The 20094-nt window shown below is 34.8% G+C and overlaps 1 protein-coding gene across 7 annotated transcripts in view; it reads right to left on the reverse strand.

Moving 5' to 3' along the window:
* LOC100748868 (collagen alpha-1(XVIII) chain) overlaps positions 1-20094 on the reverse strand; it is a 348873-nt gene that overhangs the window by 244577 nt on the left and 84202 nt on the right. The window lies entirely within an intron of this gene.

Consider the following 20094-nt stretch of genomic DNA (forward strand, 5'->3'; position numbering starts at 1 on the left):
ACGGGTAATTCGTGATTTTCCATAAAAATTTTAGGGATTTACGGAGGTTTATTTTTGGAGATTCAAATGGATTTTCAAATGCTTCGATCAAAGTATTTTCTACGTATAATGATTTTATATTCGTGATGTGTGATGATAAATAAAAAATGTAAACTAAAAGAAATTAGATATTTAAAGAAAAATGTATAAATAATTCTTACGTATTCCATCGGGAAGAACATTTATAAAAAGTAGTTTAATGAAATCATATTACATCAGATCAAAGTGAAACGTAAGAGGTTAGGATCCTAATGGTCTCCAGAGAAATCAAACAAGATAAAAATGTAAAAAAAGAAACGTTTCTACTAAATCCTAATGACATTTTGAAAAGTATGTATTTATATAGTAGATATTGTCCTGAATGTAGAACGTCACTCCGAAAAGCGAAATAAAGCCGCTTTTGTGCGCTACCAACCGCACGTTTCCTTAATAACTTGCCGCGTCGCGCCATCGCATTTCATTTATGTGTCCAAACGTTTATTGTCCAATAAACCACGACCGGATACCGTGTAACTTGTTACCGGAAGCTGACTTGCTTGCGAAATAGAAAATCGAGTTAAAAGAAAACAAGATTATTGAAGAGAATCATTGGTAAGTAGAAAGTATGTGATCCGGTATGGTCAATGAAACAATAACTTCCGGATACTGGACTATGTAATCTTACGATTGTCTGATAATACTAATCGTAGTTGTGTACTTCGATATTGCTGGATAAAAGTTTCTTCTGTGTCTGAAGATATACCAGAACCAGATATATCTCTAACAACGATACAAAAATCATTAAATTTAGATTCTAAACAGAGAAACTACAGAAAGATTTATTGAAAAATCATTACAAAAAAATTGTAGCATACCTGGATAAATTGTGATTACGAAGTAGATCAAATAATATAATTATCAGTAACAATTCATAATTTATCATTGCTGAATGCACAAAGAAAGTTCCACAATTCCTTCCTACAATTTACTTCAGGAACCAAAAATTACCCTCTCAAAGGAGCAAACCTCGTTAACTTTTTCCAATCATGGCCTCATCGAGCCCATACTTCAGCCTGACTTTTCGTCAGAAGCTCACTTTTCTACGATGCAAGAACTGTGGGGAAAATGGACGATTCTTCGCGGCTCGTTAATCGAATCACTCGCGGTGAAACGCGACGGACGTCGCTCTCGATTCAATCGCCCCCAGCGGTTTGACAAAATTGATACTGCAAAACGACGTAGAGAAACGCAAACCAAAAAGGAAGATACAGACAGACAAAGCTAGGGGAAGAAGCAAAATAACGAATTGAGCAAACCATAATAACAAAAGACGAGAAGTGGAAATAAAACAGTACATGGCACGGTGTGTAATACAAGAAGTTTTATCGCTCTTAACTACTATCTATCATTGAACCATTAGAAAGCATAATAATTTAGGGTTAGATTATTTAATTTTGGATATTTAATTAAATTTGATTTGATACTAATCTCTATCATGAAGAATGTAAAATATAAAATATGAATGAAATATTTTACATTTTAGTAATCTAACATAGCTTATTATAGTCAACTATAAGCTAACGATACTATTTAAGGACTGACTAATTTATGAAACGGGAACAGAATAGACATACAGTGGTTCACGAAAGTATTTCAACATTTATCGCAGGAAACTTTTACGTATACGTTGTATGTATAATGTAAAAAGAAAAAAATAGCGACAAAACGAAAAGGTAATGCTTCTTTCGCGTTATCCTCTATAAACGTTGCGATAAATCATGGCGAGGGTGGCGCGAGTGTACGGTCGCTTTAATAAATTAATTTCATCAGCTAGCTAATTGTCGCCGGTTGTTTACCCGCGGCAAATACGCGACCGTCAATTACACCGCGTCGAATGGCGGACGTGCAAATGGCGTAGCGATGAAAACAGACGAAACAAAAAAAAAAGAACAACGACGGACGAAGTTACAAAAAAAGAAGAAAAGAAAGAAGAAGAAAGAAAAAAAAGAAAGAAACGAGGTGGAGAAGAGAGAGGGGAAGGATTTGTTTATGCTAATCGAGAGCCGCGTCGATCGCATTTTAATCAGTCGTCGATTGCGGACGCGGCCAATCTACGTAGTGGAACGCGAATTCCTACGGCCGTCGGTTTGCATTTTCGACAGACTAGCTTGATTGCTTGCGAATACGCAACGACAAACGCGGCCAGAGATCGATGCTCCCTCATCTGCTGCGACTATCGTTAAATATAAACATTTGCTGTGCATATCAACTACCACAGGAACAAGCTGGAAAGGTTGTGTCTTATGACGTTCAAGTTCCGAATGCTGTATGTGTAACTGTGTTAAATTCCATGTATGTGCTCGGGGGAGTTCTGTCGATTTTGTTACAAACAGAATTGATCGTACGATTGGAATACGACGGAAAATTAGTTGAATGTTAAGTAGCGAGATGTCGATTGTTCCGTTTATAGATAGAATAAATGAATACGTTTAACCCCGCGACTGATGCATACTCCGGATTCTGACGTTTTCTACGGATGTGATTTACTGGTATTATTATTGTAAGTTCATTTTCTACTATTTTTTAATATCGTACAGAACATTAATTAGCTATTAACTTTTCCGGCAGTAGAATTTCGTTTAGGAAGTTGGAATCATTCGAAATTTCACAATTTCAGGTATTTCTTTTTATTTTTATTTTCTGAAACCTAAAGAATTAGTATGTACGAAAGTATATTTTTCATTTGAAAGAAATAATTCAAGTAGCCGTTATTTTGATCTTCTGGAGGTGTAATTTATGTAATGTATAAACGTAATGTAAAATAAATAAAGTATGTTTTCTGCTTTAGATATATCCAGATGTTTTATTTACGATTTTGTTCGATGCATTATGTGTATGCACTCTTAACATCTGTTAAGGCATAATTCTTTAGAAGAATTAAACGACTGCAACAAAGAAGTGGTGTTTCGGATGATGAAATTTATTAACATTTTAATCTACATGCAATCAACGGTGAAACGATGTTCTAATGGTAAACGTTAATGTCATTTAAACCAGAAAAACGGAATTAGAATAAATGACACTGATCAAATATCGACGCGTAAATTACATCTACTGACCAAACATCAAATATAGGATAATCACGTTGATTATATCGAAACAGTAATAATATATCGAAATGTCAAGGAATTATCAATCCACCAATTAACAACACTGATGAGATGGCATACTATATATATACAGGATTTCGATAATCAGTATCAATCAGTGGTATCTTGATTGGTCCTCGTCTTGTACACACTTTTAGCAAATTAATTAATTCCTGAATTTCTGAATTTCAATAAAATTTCAGGATGACAGGAACGAAAATGAATTTCGTTTGAATATTTTGTGCTATTTCGTGTATAAATTATATGTATATGCAATTATCAAATGGTGCTGTCATATCTCATGCAATTGATAATTAACGCATTAATAATCAAGACAAATTTAGATAAGTATTTGTCATCATTTTCTGTAAACTTTATTTTTGTCATACATATTTATCAAATGAATTTATTCAGTTAATCCACAAGCAAACTGATTATTCGCAGAGAACGTTACATAATCGTTTATGTAATGTTTCTTCAAAGGGAATGTTTGGCAATAGTGTACGAGGGTTTTACTTTGATGAAGATGCCATGAACCGCGTTTACCTTGGAAATTTCAATTATTTAGCGAATTTTAGGTTCAAGTGACCCGCTTCTATTTCGATTAACCTTGTTAATTGAAATTCCGACGTAGAATTCAACACGTTGGTAAACTAGTAGAATGACGATGATTGCTTGGAGAGGCAATTGTTTCTGTCATCACGTACCTGCTGGAATTTCAGAATTCGAATTTAAAAATAATTTTCTCTAATGAATGCCATCCTTGAATGTTTCAAACCAACCTCCGCTGTAAACATTTTTGTAATAAAAAAAAAAAAAAAAATAGAAACGTAGATCAGAATTTATTGAATATTGCGAGTTTAATTAATAAAAATTAAACAACTTTATCAAAAAAATAAAAATGAATGTAGAACGAAATGTAAAACTATGATTGCTAAGAGATGGATATTTTCACAAAAAAATAAAACAAACGATATATTGCAAGTGAAAACTTGTTAGTTTCCATAAAATAAGGTTTCCAGTTCTATTCGAAGCTCGATGGTTTATAAATCTGTGAATTGCAATAGAATTACTGTAAACTTATTATCCGAAGATCTATTTAACCATATAAGCAAATTTATAATTGATGTTGGCGCAGGATTGTCCTGTTTCCTGTGTTACTTTCCTTTGCCACTTTGATCACTCGCCTATCCCGACAGCAGTGAAAGAGAAACCGATGACAAAATGTTGGTCGCTAACGCAGATTAATGAAACGAAATAACGAAAATGAAAATTGATCGATGTGGAACACCGTCTACCACGCTTGCACGCAATCACGATGTATCCCCGTAGCTCGCTGTAGCATTAAGATTATTGCGTTTGCTTGGTATTTTTCAATTTTAATTCGTCTGTGTTCCATCTTAAACGAAAAGAGTGCCATTGTGTAAAAACAATTTTTATCAATTGTAACAAGATTTGATAAATTCTTTAACAAATATCGAAAACAAATTGTAGCTACAAAGTTAATCGAAATGAAATTTCAGTGTTTTACAATACGAAACAGGATTTGATAAAAGTTTATCAAACAATTGATCGACAAATTTTACTCGCGTTGTTAAATTCCAATTCTTTGTACGATAGTTCGCCGAATCTTTACGAAAATAACAAAATTTGTAAATTCCACGTTCAACCCTTTTCCAAGTATTATGCGAGAATATCGATCGATTTTATAAGAAATAATGTATTCTAAGTATCTCCTTTTTTACATTCGTACGAAGCAGTATATCAATAGTCCGAAAATTGTAATAATCACTTTAAAATGTTGCAGACCAGATAGGATCGGTACGAACGAACAGAGTTGAAAGGGGTTTCGACTGATCATTTAATCGAAATATTTCCTTTTATTTTCGTTTCTTTAATTAACTGTTCAAGTTGCAGCACGATAGCAGCCGCGGAACGTAAAAAGAAAACGTCTTACGACTTCTTTTTTCTCTTCGTCTTGTTCTTTCCTTCGATTCCTCTTCGTTTCTCCACGGAACGGAGAGCATGGTGTTAAATTCGTAAATACCCAGCTAATTACTTTCGCATCGTTTCCGGTTTACCACGTCCCCCCAAGATTTTCCGGGAACTTTCGTTCTTTCGAACCGGAGAGAGAAAAGTTTTCTGTTTACGGTGGTGCTCGAAACTCAAATGTCAGCGCGGCCGATGAAATTTATCTTTGAGCTCCTCGTACTCATCGAACGAGATCGCCTCCCACCAGTTTCAACCCGGGTACCGGTTCTTCCTTTTTTCCCTTTACTTCTGTGAGCAACTTTAATTGTTTCACAGCCCGTTGGATTTTAGATTTAGCCTACTTTAATTAAAATCCTCACCCGTCACGATTTCGTCGAATGGCGCATCAAGCGTATCGTTGCTACTAATGATTTTAAGACGCGAGATAAATGTAGTAAAGAAACGTAGATCACGTTACGTATAGTTAAAAGAATTGGATAATTTCGTGAATATGTATTTCTACCTCAAATAGGCAGATCTTTAAAATACTCTTTTCAAATCCATACCTCTCTATATTCTATAATTTTTATTCTATATCATGTTTGTATATTACAGAACTTTACATAAATCCTTATAAAAGTTATTTCCTGTAAAGTTTGCGAAGTAAAGTTTTGCAATTTAGGAAGCTATAGATAGATACGCGTTGACTTAAATCCAAGGCGTACAGAGTGAACGTACGGCAAGAACTTAAATTGCATCTGAAAATAATAAAAATTGCCTCAAATTATTCATTAGACCTTTTATACCTTATTCTTCGTTTGTTTTTTAAAAGGCTTAATATCTGAAAAATAATTGACGACCCATCAGCTTTGTAATACTGGTCAGTTTCGTCTAATCGGCTTTTCACATTAAACTCTCAAAAGAAGGGAAACCATTGCCGCCAACCAACCAGCAAACCAACCCAGTTGATCTTTTATGTAAACCTTGTTACTGAAACATTTATACAAAAATCCTGGTGAAACAATTTCAAACCAGGAGACACCAGAATCGCGTTTTACATCGTTGAAATCAGCATTCAAGTAAACAACAACCCTTGTTTAAAATATCTAAATGAGGAATTAACTTAAACCGAGAGAACGAACCGTATATCTATATCTAGTTGGTGCAAGCAGCATGACCGGTCGGAATAATTGCTCGACCGAGTAACGCGTTCTAATCGAGTGCACTCGACCCACCCGGTCGTCACGTAATCCCGTCTCGAGTCTTTAAATAAAGGGAAAAGAGCGGTGTTTCCGGTGGAAGTGCAGGAAGGGTCCTCGAGAGGCATCGCGTTGCGACGATTCAGCTAAGAGGACGCGGCGTGATCGAGGAACGACCCGAGGCTGACGGAATTTATTCGGAATCGATAATCAATTTACTGCTCGCCCGACAGAACAACGCGACGACCGTCGTCGCTTTTGCTCGAGATTGGCCGACGAAACGATGGAGAACAGGATGGTCGAAATCGAATCGAAATACAGAGAGCGAAGTCGCGAATTTATTTTATTTCTACGACGGAGCGAGCATCCTTTGAGGGACTTAATTAAGTGTCTGGCGGTTACGGGGGTATCGATTGCGGTAAAAATCAGCCGAAGCGCAATGCGTCGGTTACGTAATGACCGGAAGTAGGAAATTTCCAAGAAAAATGATGAAAACCAGTGACAGAAAGCTATCCGCTATGAAAACTAATGAGAGGTGATGGATGAACTCGAGTACTAATGAAGTAGACTGGAATGATGTGTTTTCATGACGATAATACCGTTTGTAAGTGAAATTTAATTGCACGTACTACAAGTTTCGGGCAACGCTTTGAAAATTCTCGGAGATTAAATTAGGCGTGTAGTGTTTGGGTCGTTTGACGGTATTGGAAGCTTTAATATTTATCATGATATTCATTGATTGATAAATTGAAAATTAAAAATCTAAATTAATCGATAAATGTATTAGTTGATAAAAAATAAGAGATAAATAAAAATAATCGATAAAATAGATTAGATTGGTCTAGCCAATTTCACCCCTTTACTCCAAGATACGATTTGTAAAAGAAAAACTATTTTTCTTTACGATAATAATGGATGTATAATAACAAACATTTGTCGTTTTCAAACAAAATATTTGTATTTTGTTATATGTTGAAATAATATCTGTTTGATGAATGAGCAAATATTTCTGTGAGTCAACGTATATAAAATCCTGAGTCAGGAATAAAATTCCCTTTACATAACATTCTTTAAGTAAAATGTAAGTAAAATCTTGGGGAAATACAAGAAATAAGTAATTACAAACATCTTTAGACAGAGAATGGCGTGGAATTAAAATATAAAACATCAAAAGACAGGAACGAGAATTAGAAAAGATAAGCGAGAAAGTATAGAAAAATACAGGAAACAAAGCAAATAGGAGAAGCAAAAGAGAAAACACAAAACTACGAATATGATATACAGCACGAAGCGAAGAAATATGGTAGAATAGTATCGACCACAATATATTAAAACCAAATAAGCACGGCAAACACAGAGAGAAATAGGGAAAATTGTTAGAAAAATGAACGATCGTAAAGAATAGGAACGCAGGATGAAGATAAACGAAAAAAATAACGTAATAAAATACAAAAACCGTAACGGCAGATCAAATTGAAAGCTAAAAGAAAACGAAACAGAAAAATCGCTGGTAACAGAGATACGGCGATAATAGAGTTTCAAAAATATAGGGCACGTTGAAATTAAGCTGAAATTGAAGTTAAGAAAACTAGGTGACGCGAAAAAAAGAGAAAAGGGGGAACGTACAACAAAATAATTGAACTAAGGAAAGAAATATAAAGGAACAAACAGAAAGAATAAGGCAGTGAGTTATGGTACAACAAAAAATAATTCGCCTGTATTAATATTTAAATAAGTCTGTCGAATAGGAAAATAGAGGAACGTAGGATTCGACGATCTCGCGTTTCATCCTCCTCCAAACCACCATTTTCCTTTCTCTCTTGTTGGTCCAGTTTACTTGGTAAATACCAGGGAAACAAGAGCCAGATTCCCTCTTTAGAATAGTTAATTTAGGTTTTGAGAAATCAAAGGCTAGTAATTAAAAAACACTGGATATCTACCTTTTTATGGAGATTTTAAAGATGCAGAAAATACAAAATGTATAGAAGTCACCACTATATTTAGGGGGTGAAATAAATCTCTGAGTAGATTTGATTTCTTTGATCGAACTTATAAAATATTATTGCATGAATATTCGCAGCCTTTTTATTAATGAAAATAGGTAAAATAGGTAAAATAGATAAAATAGATAAAATAGGTAAAATAAAGAAAGAAACTTTTGTTAGAGGAAGGAGAATTACAATTGAGGATAGATCGTTCGTGAAATAGCAAGTTCAGGCCAGCGAATATTTATTAGGACAAATGTTAAACCAGTTGACAGTTAAATGATTTCATGATTTTTGGTCGTTGGGGGATTTCACGTGGCATGACACGTTTCAAGCAGTATTAGATTTTCTGTGTTTAATACACAGATGATTTGCATAGCGCATCCAAATTCGAATTAATTTAGCTCCACGATCTAGAAAGCTGGATTGTTTGTTCGAAATTGATTTACCGAGGTGGGAATTGTATAAAATATCTATTTCTGATGCGTGTCACACATCGTCTGAATAACATACATATTTCATACGACAGTCGGTACTGTCATTTGTGTATTAATATTAATTAATGGACCTATCTATATCCAAAATTAGATATGTATCCAAATCTAAACAACTTTATACTATACTAGGTTAAAGATAAATTTCATAAAAATTAACTTATTTAATAACGTACTAGATTTAAAATAGAAGGAAAAAAGCAAGCAATAATGCAGAAAAAGAGAATCTTAACAAAAGGTGGAAATCCATGTGTGTTAAGGTATCAAAAACGACAAGGTAAAACGTTAGCAAGTGTTCGGCACGAACGAACAGAGAAGTGGTCGAGGGTAAGCTTACAAAGGGGAAAAAAGATAAACTGGAATTCGACGACGAGAGAAAAGGAAGGAGAACAGCGCTTTCAGAAGGGAGGGAAAATTACAATGATCATTTCTAGGAAGCGTCGTGCAGCGTCGGTATTTCCGTCTGCAGGCAAGTTTCCACGAGGGGTGGAACGAAGTTACTCCTAAACGGCTAATTTCATGCAGCAGAGTAATCTCCACGCCTAGACACCGATGTACCAGGGCCGTATTCCGATACGCCGACATAAGGATAACGCAGCTCTTGGAAATCACTGGATTTTCTCTCTCTATCTATCTCTCTTGTGTTCGTTCTCTTTCTCTGCTTTGAGATTCCTCGAACTTCATGGCGCGTTCCACCTTGATTTTGATTGGATGTTTCGAGACCAAGCTCGTCTCGATTTGCAACGGAAGCGTGGCGATCACGTCGAAGCGAAACACTTGCTTTCTATCCGACTGTCGTGCAATTCGATTTAAGTTGATATTCCTATTGTTTGAGTTTGTCGGTTCGTTATTTCGCATGCTTTGCGAGAAATGGTTATACGTATATTTGATCCTTTTAGATAGATTTCTAATTAATTACGGTAATAATCTATAATTTTGGCACTTAGACAATATCACGATGAAAAAATACTGTCGCTCTACCGTCTTTTTCGATTCTCTACATATAAAACTATAAACCTATGTCATATAAATGTCACGAAAGTGCATAACTGTCAACCATTTTTCTTTACCACAACGGACAACTATAACCAATCGAATCTATTTTTCCGATATTAATTTTCTTCCGATATTACGTCCTCGGTTAAAATTCCATTTAATTAAATTTTCAGGCCACCCTTCATTAAATTCACTTTTTCACAAATATATCAAAATCCTTCGCGATAAAAATAATTATCCTATCTTCGATTAGGTTTTCACTTTCCAATTTTTCCCTTAAAATGCCCCATGAAAACTGTACTACAATAAACCAATAAATTAGAGAGTGTCGCACGTTCTGTGCCGCATATTAATGCGCAAGAAACGCGTGCTCATACGCGAAAGCGCAATTAACGCGAATGAAAATAATGATTATAAAAGTCGACGCCATCAGCATTTAATTCATGGCCGATCTCATTCGACGCGAACTACTAACAAACGGCGTTTTAACCCGAAATCGCAAAACGCTTTCCAGCCGATACAACAGAAACGAATTAAAATGTTGCTTGGAGCACATTTTCAAACCGCGCGCGTCGAGTGCGAAACAATTACGTCCGGCTAAATTTATTTCGCGGAATGTCTGACGGTTACGGAACATCCCAAAACGATATCAAAAAGTAGGCGATTAAAAGGTAATGCGGCGTGTATGAAAAAGACGACGCGCGTTTAAATGATTAATTTTAATTGAGTAATCAGCCTCGACGACATGTCGCGCCCATCTTCCTCGTAACGACTCTCATTAGAGAAACGAACGCTACTAAACGCGAATATCGCTTGAGCTTCTAATCGACAAAGGGAATCGAAAGCAATTATATCGATTCATTATATTGGTTACTTCTATTCGATTTCCAAAATTTTCATGAAACGATTGTTATTACTTCGGTGGTTTTATGTTTGCAATATTGATGTTGTATTATCGCTTTATTTTTCTGAGACTATTAATAACATTTCCTGGATAATTTCTTAGTAATTACTAGAACGTTAGTTTTTAACGGATTAACTGTGTTTAGAAACGAATTTGGATCATTGATTTATAGGAGTATAACTTATAATGTGAATTTATAAAATTCATAATCTGTTTGATTATAGCGAAATGCTTTCATTTTCAGACGTTTCGATTATAACAGTGTACAAAATCGAATAGTGAATTTTGATAATTAGCGCTATGAATGAAAAGACTTTATATGCACGTGAATTCTCTCTTTTCTCACTACGGGTAATAAAAAGAAATTCGTTCTGCTGGCTATGGAACGATGAAGAAGGCGTGTACCTGCGCGGGAAAGGCTGCCTCTAAATGGCTAATTTCATATAACGAAGCAATCTCTAGGTCCCGACGCCTGTTCCACGGTTGTAACGACGCTCATTAAAGAAACGCAGATACGGAGAACAATCCGGAGAAAGAAAGAAATCGTAATGCTCGTAGGCTAAGAACGTAACATGCTAATATCTAGAATTAATCGATCTCTTTACCATTCACGATCGACTTCATCCAGGTGAATGATCGGCATACGCTATTAGTAATATGTTAATACGTCAAAATATATTCTATATTTATGATATGAGTCTTATATGAGCTTATTCATACAGCAGGAAACGTTCCACTTCTGTCAAATTAAATCTTCACTTGTGAAATCTGAAAACTACTCGAGCTACCTCTAATTTCAATTGATAACAATGGGTTGCTAATAGCCTATCACAATAGTTGGTACAATGAATAATTAATTAAAAGAAGGAATTGTAGAAAAATGACCATATAAAATAAAAACTCCCTTCTGAATTACTGAGATCGAACCAAATCATATACAGCTTTATTACATTAAATTTTCGAAATTTTGCACGGCGTACCTATTCCATTTCCTTATGAGAATAATCTTCGTGATTTTCACGAGCAATACCAAAAGCCATCCAACTGGATCAGCAGATGACACGGGGAAAAAAGCAGAATATCGCGAAAGCAAAGGATACTAGGAGATTTTTGGAAGGAAATCCTTACCAACACAGGCGCAAAGAAACGATGAAGAAGGAGGTCCAAGAATATGGGGCGGAACGAAGGGCGTCTCTGACCCCGTTAATTTCGCATAGAAGAAGCTCGTTTTTGGTTTCCTTGCGAAAGAACACCGTTGCTTCGAGTATCGTGTGCCTCTTCTTAAGGAAAAAGGGAGAAAGACGTGAAAGTAGTCGTCGGTCTACGCTTTTATCCCGCCGTACGTCCTCCCTGATGCTGATGGCGCATTTCACATTCTGGCTTATGCTCCGCCACACCATGCGCATCCACTCCGTCCTCGTTATACTCCCCCATCCCGTTGTTCATTCCCTTCTTCGTGGTTATATATCCTTACGATCCTAAAGAATAATACAGATACACCTTCGTGGCCGCGAACCAAGCCTGGCTACCCTTACGCGCAAGTCCTTCCAAGGAATCTAGAGATTTTTTCGTCAAAGATTCGCCACGAAGATCGTCCAGCTGATTTTAGACTTCGGGTATTAGGCTGACATCAGGGAAATGAGGAAACGAAAATAGAAAGTTTCAGCATAGATCGTATACTTACTTGTATTTCTTCTTTTTTGATATATTTTGTTTTTGTTTATTTTTTATTCCTATTTTTCTTTCTTTACATCTGTCAATTCAGAATTCGACATAATCGATATGTTTCCACTTAATTAGTTAGATAAATTAATGTTTTACCTGAACGCGTAGACGACACGGGACATGAAAACAATTTCATTAACAATTCATATATGATAATCAAAATTGTGTTTTGTCATCCAATTAAATCATTTCAGAAGAAGGAATAATACGCTTTTACTATTTAATCGAGTATCATTTCAATGTGAATAAAGTAAAGTTTTTGGTTGAAAGTATACAATTCAACGTCTATATCGTGTTCTTGTACCATAGAAAATTAACTTCGTTTTTGTAACTGCACATTTTACGGAACAATGTTACTGCTTTCATTGATGGAGAACTGCAAATTGCGCGGCACCACATTTTTTTGCAATTAGTGGCCCCTGAATAATTCATGCTGACACATTTACTAGCGGCAACACCATTTTAATACTATGCAATTAATTTCTTGCAAACTTTTTCCATGATCACGTCCATCGTCCGTTACATGTCCACCTTTTCAAATAAAAATCTATAACTTCTCAGGGAACCGAATAACAAACATCGATAAAAATTGTTTCAAAGTAAATAAGGGCTGAAAATGTAATAGCGTAGTAAATTTTTATATTTCAATTAAAACGGAAATCGTTAAACGATATTTACTGGATTGTAACAATTCATATTAATATTTTTCGGAGTTAATATCTCAAACCTGCATTTTATCGTTAAACTAAAATCATAAACCTTTTTCACTGCAACGTAACAACGCATATCTAAAGCTTTAAATATTCACGTAAATAAATACCATTTTTAATATCTGTTTTTCCAAATCTAAAGCTGCTGCAACTTTCGAATCTCTACATTATTAGTTTAATTTGATCAATCCCTTATAAATCATTTCAAACCAGAAGTAACCTATCGATCTTATAAAATGACGTTCATCTAATATTTATTCCAAGCTCAATATCTATATGTATATTACTAGAAAATATACAAACACTTATTTTTAGTAAAATGCTTTTGATAAAATTACAGATAAAAAGGTCAGAACAATAATTTTCTTTTTTATTATTATTACTGTCATATATATTCTGAAATAGAACGAAAATGTATGTAGAACAGTCGAAATCGAATCGCTTGATTTTGATTTTTATACGTAGATTATCTACGACCGAATAATATCAACTGAAAGTCAAACGCAATGTGACAGGGACTAATTTTTGCAATACCCTGCGCTTATGAACAATGATGTGTATAATTTAAAAAAAATATGGCAATACAATATGCAGTTCGCTAGATAGTTATTTACACGTACATTCGAAACAACGACGTAATACCTCGCGAAGTATCAGGCTATGAGTTATTTTACATTTACCGCTTAAAAGAGTGGCATTAATAAGTAATGCAAAATACGGATTAGATTGTACGCATCCGGAAAGGCTGAATGCTACATTATCTTTGAAACACGATGAAACTTACACGAAGGTATTATAATGCCGCTGTAAACGTAACCACACCGATGTAAAATGCGAGCAAAAGCGGTGTACCAGCCACGTTCTTACGTAACTTACGACCCTTTTATGTAGATTCGATCGTAAATTAAAGACCGTTGCAGCTTTCGCCGCGAAATAATTACACGCGATGCGTCCGCGGTCTCTTCTTTACGCTCGCTGATTTTTCCGGAAGCTTGATCCTGCAAGTCGCTGTCCAAATATAACACGGGATTCTATAAAGCGTTTTACATGCATATACACATTCAACGTTTACCAGGTCTTGAAAATAATCTGGATGGTTTTATAATTGAAAGTTTATTAATGCGCCAAATAAAGAGCATCGAACTGAAAGAGATTCTGATCCTAATCTAATTTTGTTGAATTATTTGGCAACTTTGAGAGATTTCTAATTTCGATACCTTCTCCCACTTTTGCTTGTAATAGGTGGATAGAAGTTGCTGGGACGTCGAAAATTCCGTAGAACTTGTTAGCGCTTCATAGTGCGAGTATGTAGCTAAGTACCATCAAAGAATAATACTTTTCTAGTTCGTAATAAAGTTCATTCGATACGTAAAACGAATGGAATTTTCCACTATCTTTTTATAAATATTATACTATATTATACTATATAGATATTATCGTAAAATTTTAATTTTGCATTATCATATTTCTTCTGTCGATACTGAGACCCAAAATGGAACTATACATATATATATATGCCTCTTAAAAAAATTACCTATTTATTCTCACTTTATCCTCTTGCCTAAATTTGAGTAAGTTTAAACAAAGTGCATCTCGGAATGATTAAAGCGTGCAGTGAAGCCACAGAACGTCACTGCAGAATTATAAATATGTAGGCGAAGACGTAAGACATACCTAATTTCTTGAAAAGCAAAACGCTACACTCTTCTTTTGAGAACGTACAAATAAGAAGGAAGAAACTGGCATTCAAACCGAAGCAAAAGCGAAGAGTACTGGAGATCGATCGAATTCAGGAAAAAGGGAAATAGAAACGATAGGTATAATACCCTTACGAGGTTTCTGGGTTGGAGATGTATGAACAGTTAACAAACCCTTGGAACACTGTTTCTTGTATTTTTAGGTCAAAAAATAAGCGGCATGATATCGGAACGGCGCTACACGCGCTGAAAGCAAATTTAATTTTCTGGCAGAACGATTCGATCAAACGGTACATTAATTGATCGTAGGTTGCTTTGACCTCAAAGAACTACGTGACTCGAAATTGGGACGCAAAACAAAACTATTGTTTAAGGAGTTTCGGAAGGTTTGGAAAAGATTTTTTCCAGATGAAAGCAACAAAGTATAATTATTCCAGGTAATTTATTGTAAACTCTGTGGCAAAGTTATGAGGTCACTTTCTTCTTGAAAAGATTCAAGATAAGTCCATTCCCCTTCGAGAAACTTGCAATTTTCGACGCGAATATTAACTTTGTCGATAAATAGCTTTCAGAAAATGCAAAACCTATCCTCGATCTTCCAATAAAGTTCTACAAACTGTGAATTCACAATTGTTAATATTTTATATCAAAATTTTTATACATTTACAATTTATGTATATAACCTCACTTATACTTATACATATTTGCATATACTTAAAATTTATATTTTCAGTTTATATTTCCAATATTGTTGAAACTTCGTTAATTCCAAGCAGATCATTCTCCTCGTCTTCTCCTTACTACATCTCCGAAACTAGAAGCGTTGAAAAGCTTTATAAAGTAGCTTCCGAACCGAATGGTTCACTTGGCTTTGATTGATCGAGTTAAAACAAGCCAGCTGCATCCGATTCGTAGCCGAATCATTCCGATGAATTCATACTGGCTCCGGCAAACTTACTCCGTTTGAGACAACGAGAAGAGAAAGAAGATAGCAAAATATAAAAGAATTCAAGAGGCATTACTTCGGAAGAAAAGTAATCGCGCGAGACAGAAAGGCGAGAGAACGAGCACAGCTCGACGACACACGTAGATAAACGACGAATTGTTCACGGGTCAGATCTTCCACCTCGATTCACCTTCTTTTGTTGCGTCGAACTTTCCGCGTTCGATTTTTAAATCGTCCCACACCGTTCTTGTATCCCGACATGCGTTATTCGATAACGTATATCGTGTGTCTGAAGAAAGGATTATGTATATTCCTATCGAAAATCGAGAGATTCGACGAATGCCCCGTTTCTGTCACGCGACAGAGCATCGTCTTTCTTTATCGTTGCAAAGTTGAAAAATTACAGCTTTACCGAACAGACTATAAATGGACATTCTGTTCTTTTTAAACAGTTTCTTAGCACATTTGTGATCTGTCGACTGCTTTTGAACGAAATATCAGGTCATGCTGAAAGTTTCTGCGATTTTTAGAGTATTTCAGTTTAATTCCGTACACGCGTATGTAGAACTCGGACAAAATGAAATAGTCGTTGAAAGATACGAAGGAATATCATTCAACTCGATACTGTATACGACAAAGAAAGTTTCTAGGGGTATATTGTACTAATGTATATACTATAGAATGCGTACGATTTTACGCTGATAACCTACGTTGGTAGACCAGTACTGACGCTTTATCAGAAACAAACCATGTACCAAGATTTTTGACTGAGAATGTATATCTTCGAAGTATCATACAAATAAAAATAGAAACTAATTGCTTTTGTTGTATTCGTTTGTCAGCATACTTCAGAAACCAAACATGAGCGATGTAGTTCACAATTCTAGAATACGACTACTTTTCTCGCTGTTTTGTAATAAATTCTGGAAATAATAAATCTCACATCATACTTGTATGTATCGTAAATATTACCGTAATTAACCGAAATATATTTCTTCGTAAATTGAATTCATATTAATTTCGAGATTTTTGGGAATTCGAGGGATCCCGATATCTTTATCAATCTTCGTCGTAATATTCACTTGGATAGAGATTTCATTAAACGTTGAAGGAAAACATTTCATGGAACTGGCTGAAGTCAAGCTACCGAACTCCGAGCCTAGTTCGATCATTTATTTCGGCAAACAAATTGCGAAAGCGTGGTTCGAAACTGCTGCGAGCGAATTCTGTACTATAAATAATTCCCAGTCAATTCATAATCGAACCAGAGTTTATGAAATTTTAATGTCGAAAGCATAGATTTACCCTGGTTCGTTGAAGTCTTTGCCCTGAGACACAGCGAAAGCCAAGCAATTTAACAGCATTTTCCACCCTTCGTCTCGATCTATTAAATTCGTCTCGATAAATCCACCGAACCTCGTATAAACGTTTTATCAACTAATAACCGAGTTTCCCTCATAAATTTTCGATATTCTCACATCGATGATAGGTATCTGCTTTTGAAAGTGCCGCCTTGTGAAGCATCCAGGCAATTTGCGAGGGATTAGCTTCGAGCGGACGAAACGTGAAAAAGAATACAATACGATACCTTACGGTAGAGGCAGAATGAAGAAGGAATTCAGAAAGAGAAAACTTCTTCAGGTATCGTTATTCTAGAAGAGTATGAGAAGGCCAGGTATAGGAAGCATGGTGAAAGGGGACTGTCAGATGGAAATAGCAGTGAACACTCGATAAGAACGTCCCTCAGGAACCACGCCATCCAACCAATGGAATCATTCGACGAGACGTAGGTGTACGTGCATGTGGTTTTCTATGGAAAATGCTTTTTGGAAAAAACGATTGCTTTTCGATAAATATGCCTATAGACCTATTGACCAATAAAATCACGACAGTCGATTCCCTTTACAATGGTAAGGAAATTTCAAAATAATTCATATAACGCGCATAATATATTCATAATAGATTTTTACAGGTGTCCTAACTTTTGTAATTCATTCTGTGAGTTATCATACGTATATGCCAGACTAAAGTGCCATTAACGCGAATTATTGCATTCTCGATGAGTTTCGACAATGAAATAGGAACTTTATGAGATATTGAATTATTTTATAAGTCTCTAAAGAGTAATTAAACTTTTGGTGCTTTTGTCTATTCTATGAAAACGAAAAATTTTGATATGACGTAGTTGATACACTCGAAACTAGCGCGTGCATTTAAAAAAGTTGTTGCTTCTCGATTCAATATCTTACTTTTTATGTCAAAACTGATATTAGATAAATTAGTGATCATATACATATAATCATCATATAATTATAAATCAATGCGATATAATCATATGATCATACAATGCAATGTAAACTTCTGCGTGTAACGTCATGTAACTCTTTCTCACGAACGAGCTTAAATGACTCCGATCAACAGAAGAAGAAAATACGAAAGTAAAAATTTAATCGGTCACACCGAAGAATATGAAATGTCCTCAAACTCCAATTTTCTCCAATTGAACGATATAATTCCATTAATAAAAGATATTCCCGATTGCTCGGAAACGCTGTTCGGCTTTCTATGAAGTGAAATTCCATTTTTCTGTTCTCACCCTTTGAAACAATGCGGAATCAGCGGCTTGGAAAATAAATTGTCAATCAAATTCTGTCTAACTCAAGCAGGTCAGAATTCCGCATAAACCACAGCTATTGAATTAAATAGCCGATTTAATCGGTCCAAACGAGTGTCTTCGTTTTTTTTTTTTTTTCTGAATAAAGACTATTCACGCAAGCTGCGTGCTCGCAAAATAGAAACATTCGACGATTCAAAATTAATTTCGATTCAACGTTTTTCAATATTTGAAACGGGTGTATGATCGACGATGCGAAATAACATTTCGATTGCTAGAACATGTATCTGCAAATAACGAGAGGTCCTTTTTAACTGATCAAATATCGATAAAACAAATAATTCTGTCTTTTATTAGTTTTATTGGTATTTACTAATCAACAAGACAGATTTTATCTCTTGTTAATTGAAACAAGTGGAGCCAATGTGAAAACAAATTTTCATTTCGTTTATTGGTAAAATCATTAAATCATAAATCTGAGACGTTATTAAGAATATATAATAATATGTATATATGTATATGTACGTAATATGTATAAATATGTATGTATTTTAGACAGAAAATAAGCGAAGAATATGCTATATTTAAAGCTTACTGGGATTTCATAAATTCATATCATAAAATTGTTTTGAACCTAGCTTATCTCTGACTATTTTTCCGTAACTTTTTTTTGAAAGCAATTTATACGACTGCGCAAAAACAGTAATAAGTTATATTATGAAATTTTTAATATCTTCAAGAATCTGTAGTATGAAATTTTCAATAAACTTGAACTAATAAACAAGCCAGTTATTTGAAACATAATATTCGTCCGTCTAAACAGAAGCTTAATCACCTATAACTTACTTTTTTAGTTTTTAATATCTTCAAAAATCTGTAGTATGAAATTTTTAATAAGCTTGAACTAATAAGCAAGCCAGTTATTTAAAACATAATATTCGTTCGTCTAAACAGTAGCTATAATTTACTTTATCACCTATAATTTACTTTAAAAATAAAACAAATTTGTTTATATCCGACGCTTTATAAATAGAATCAAAATTATACCTACGTCTTCGTAATGCTGGCAGTGATTAAAAAGCAGTTCGAAAAAGCATGGAATGTAGAAGCACGGCGCGTTAAAAAAAAACGTAAAAAACCAGGCAAGCAGATCGCGTTAATATTCGTTCGATAGCAATTACTATTCTTCCAGTTTAGCTGTCGCGTTGACCCGATTCTCTCGACAGTTTTATTTATTTATCGTCGCACGACGAACCTCAGCTCGCGTCCATTCCGATTTCATTTAGATATTTAATGACGATTTTAACGGTGTCTCGTGCGCGCAACGTTTCTCTAAACACGAAACTCGATAACAATTTTTATTGGCCAAATATATATCATCCCACCATTAATCTTATTCGAGGTTTAGATATTTATCTAAAAACGACAACGTTCTATAATAATTTCATAACTTTTCGGATGAGATTCTAATTAAAGTTAATTTTCAATATTACGAACCGCCATAGTAGCATGAACTATTCATTCAACATGACTAAATTTGAGTATTTGATCAATACCATATTTGGAAACATAGTGAAATATGTAAAAACGTAAAATATATAAAGTGTTCATTCTTTCGCTTGAATAATCAAATAACCTTTAATATTTTATCGATCAGTTTAGAAGAGACTGAAATATTTTATTCCA

The sequence above is a fragment of the Bombus impatiens genome, unplaced genomic scaffold (genome assembly GCF_000188095.3).
Source record: "Bombus impatiens unplaced genomic scaffold, BIMP_2.2 scf_0033, whole genome shotgun sequence".
NCBI lineage: Eukaryota > Metazoa > Arthropoda > Insecta > Hymenoptera > Apidae > Bombus > Bombus impatiens.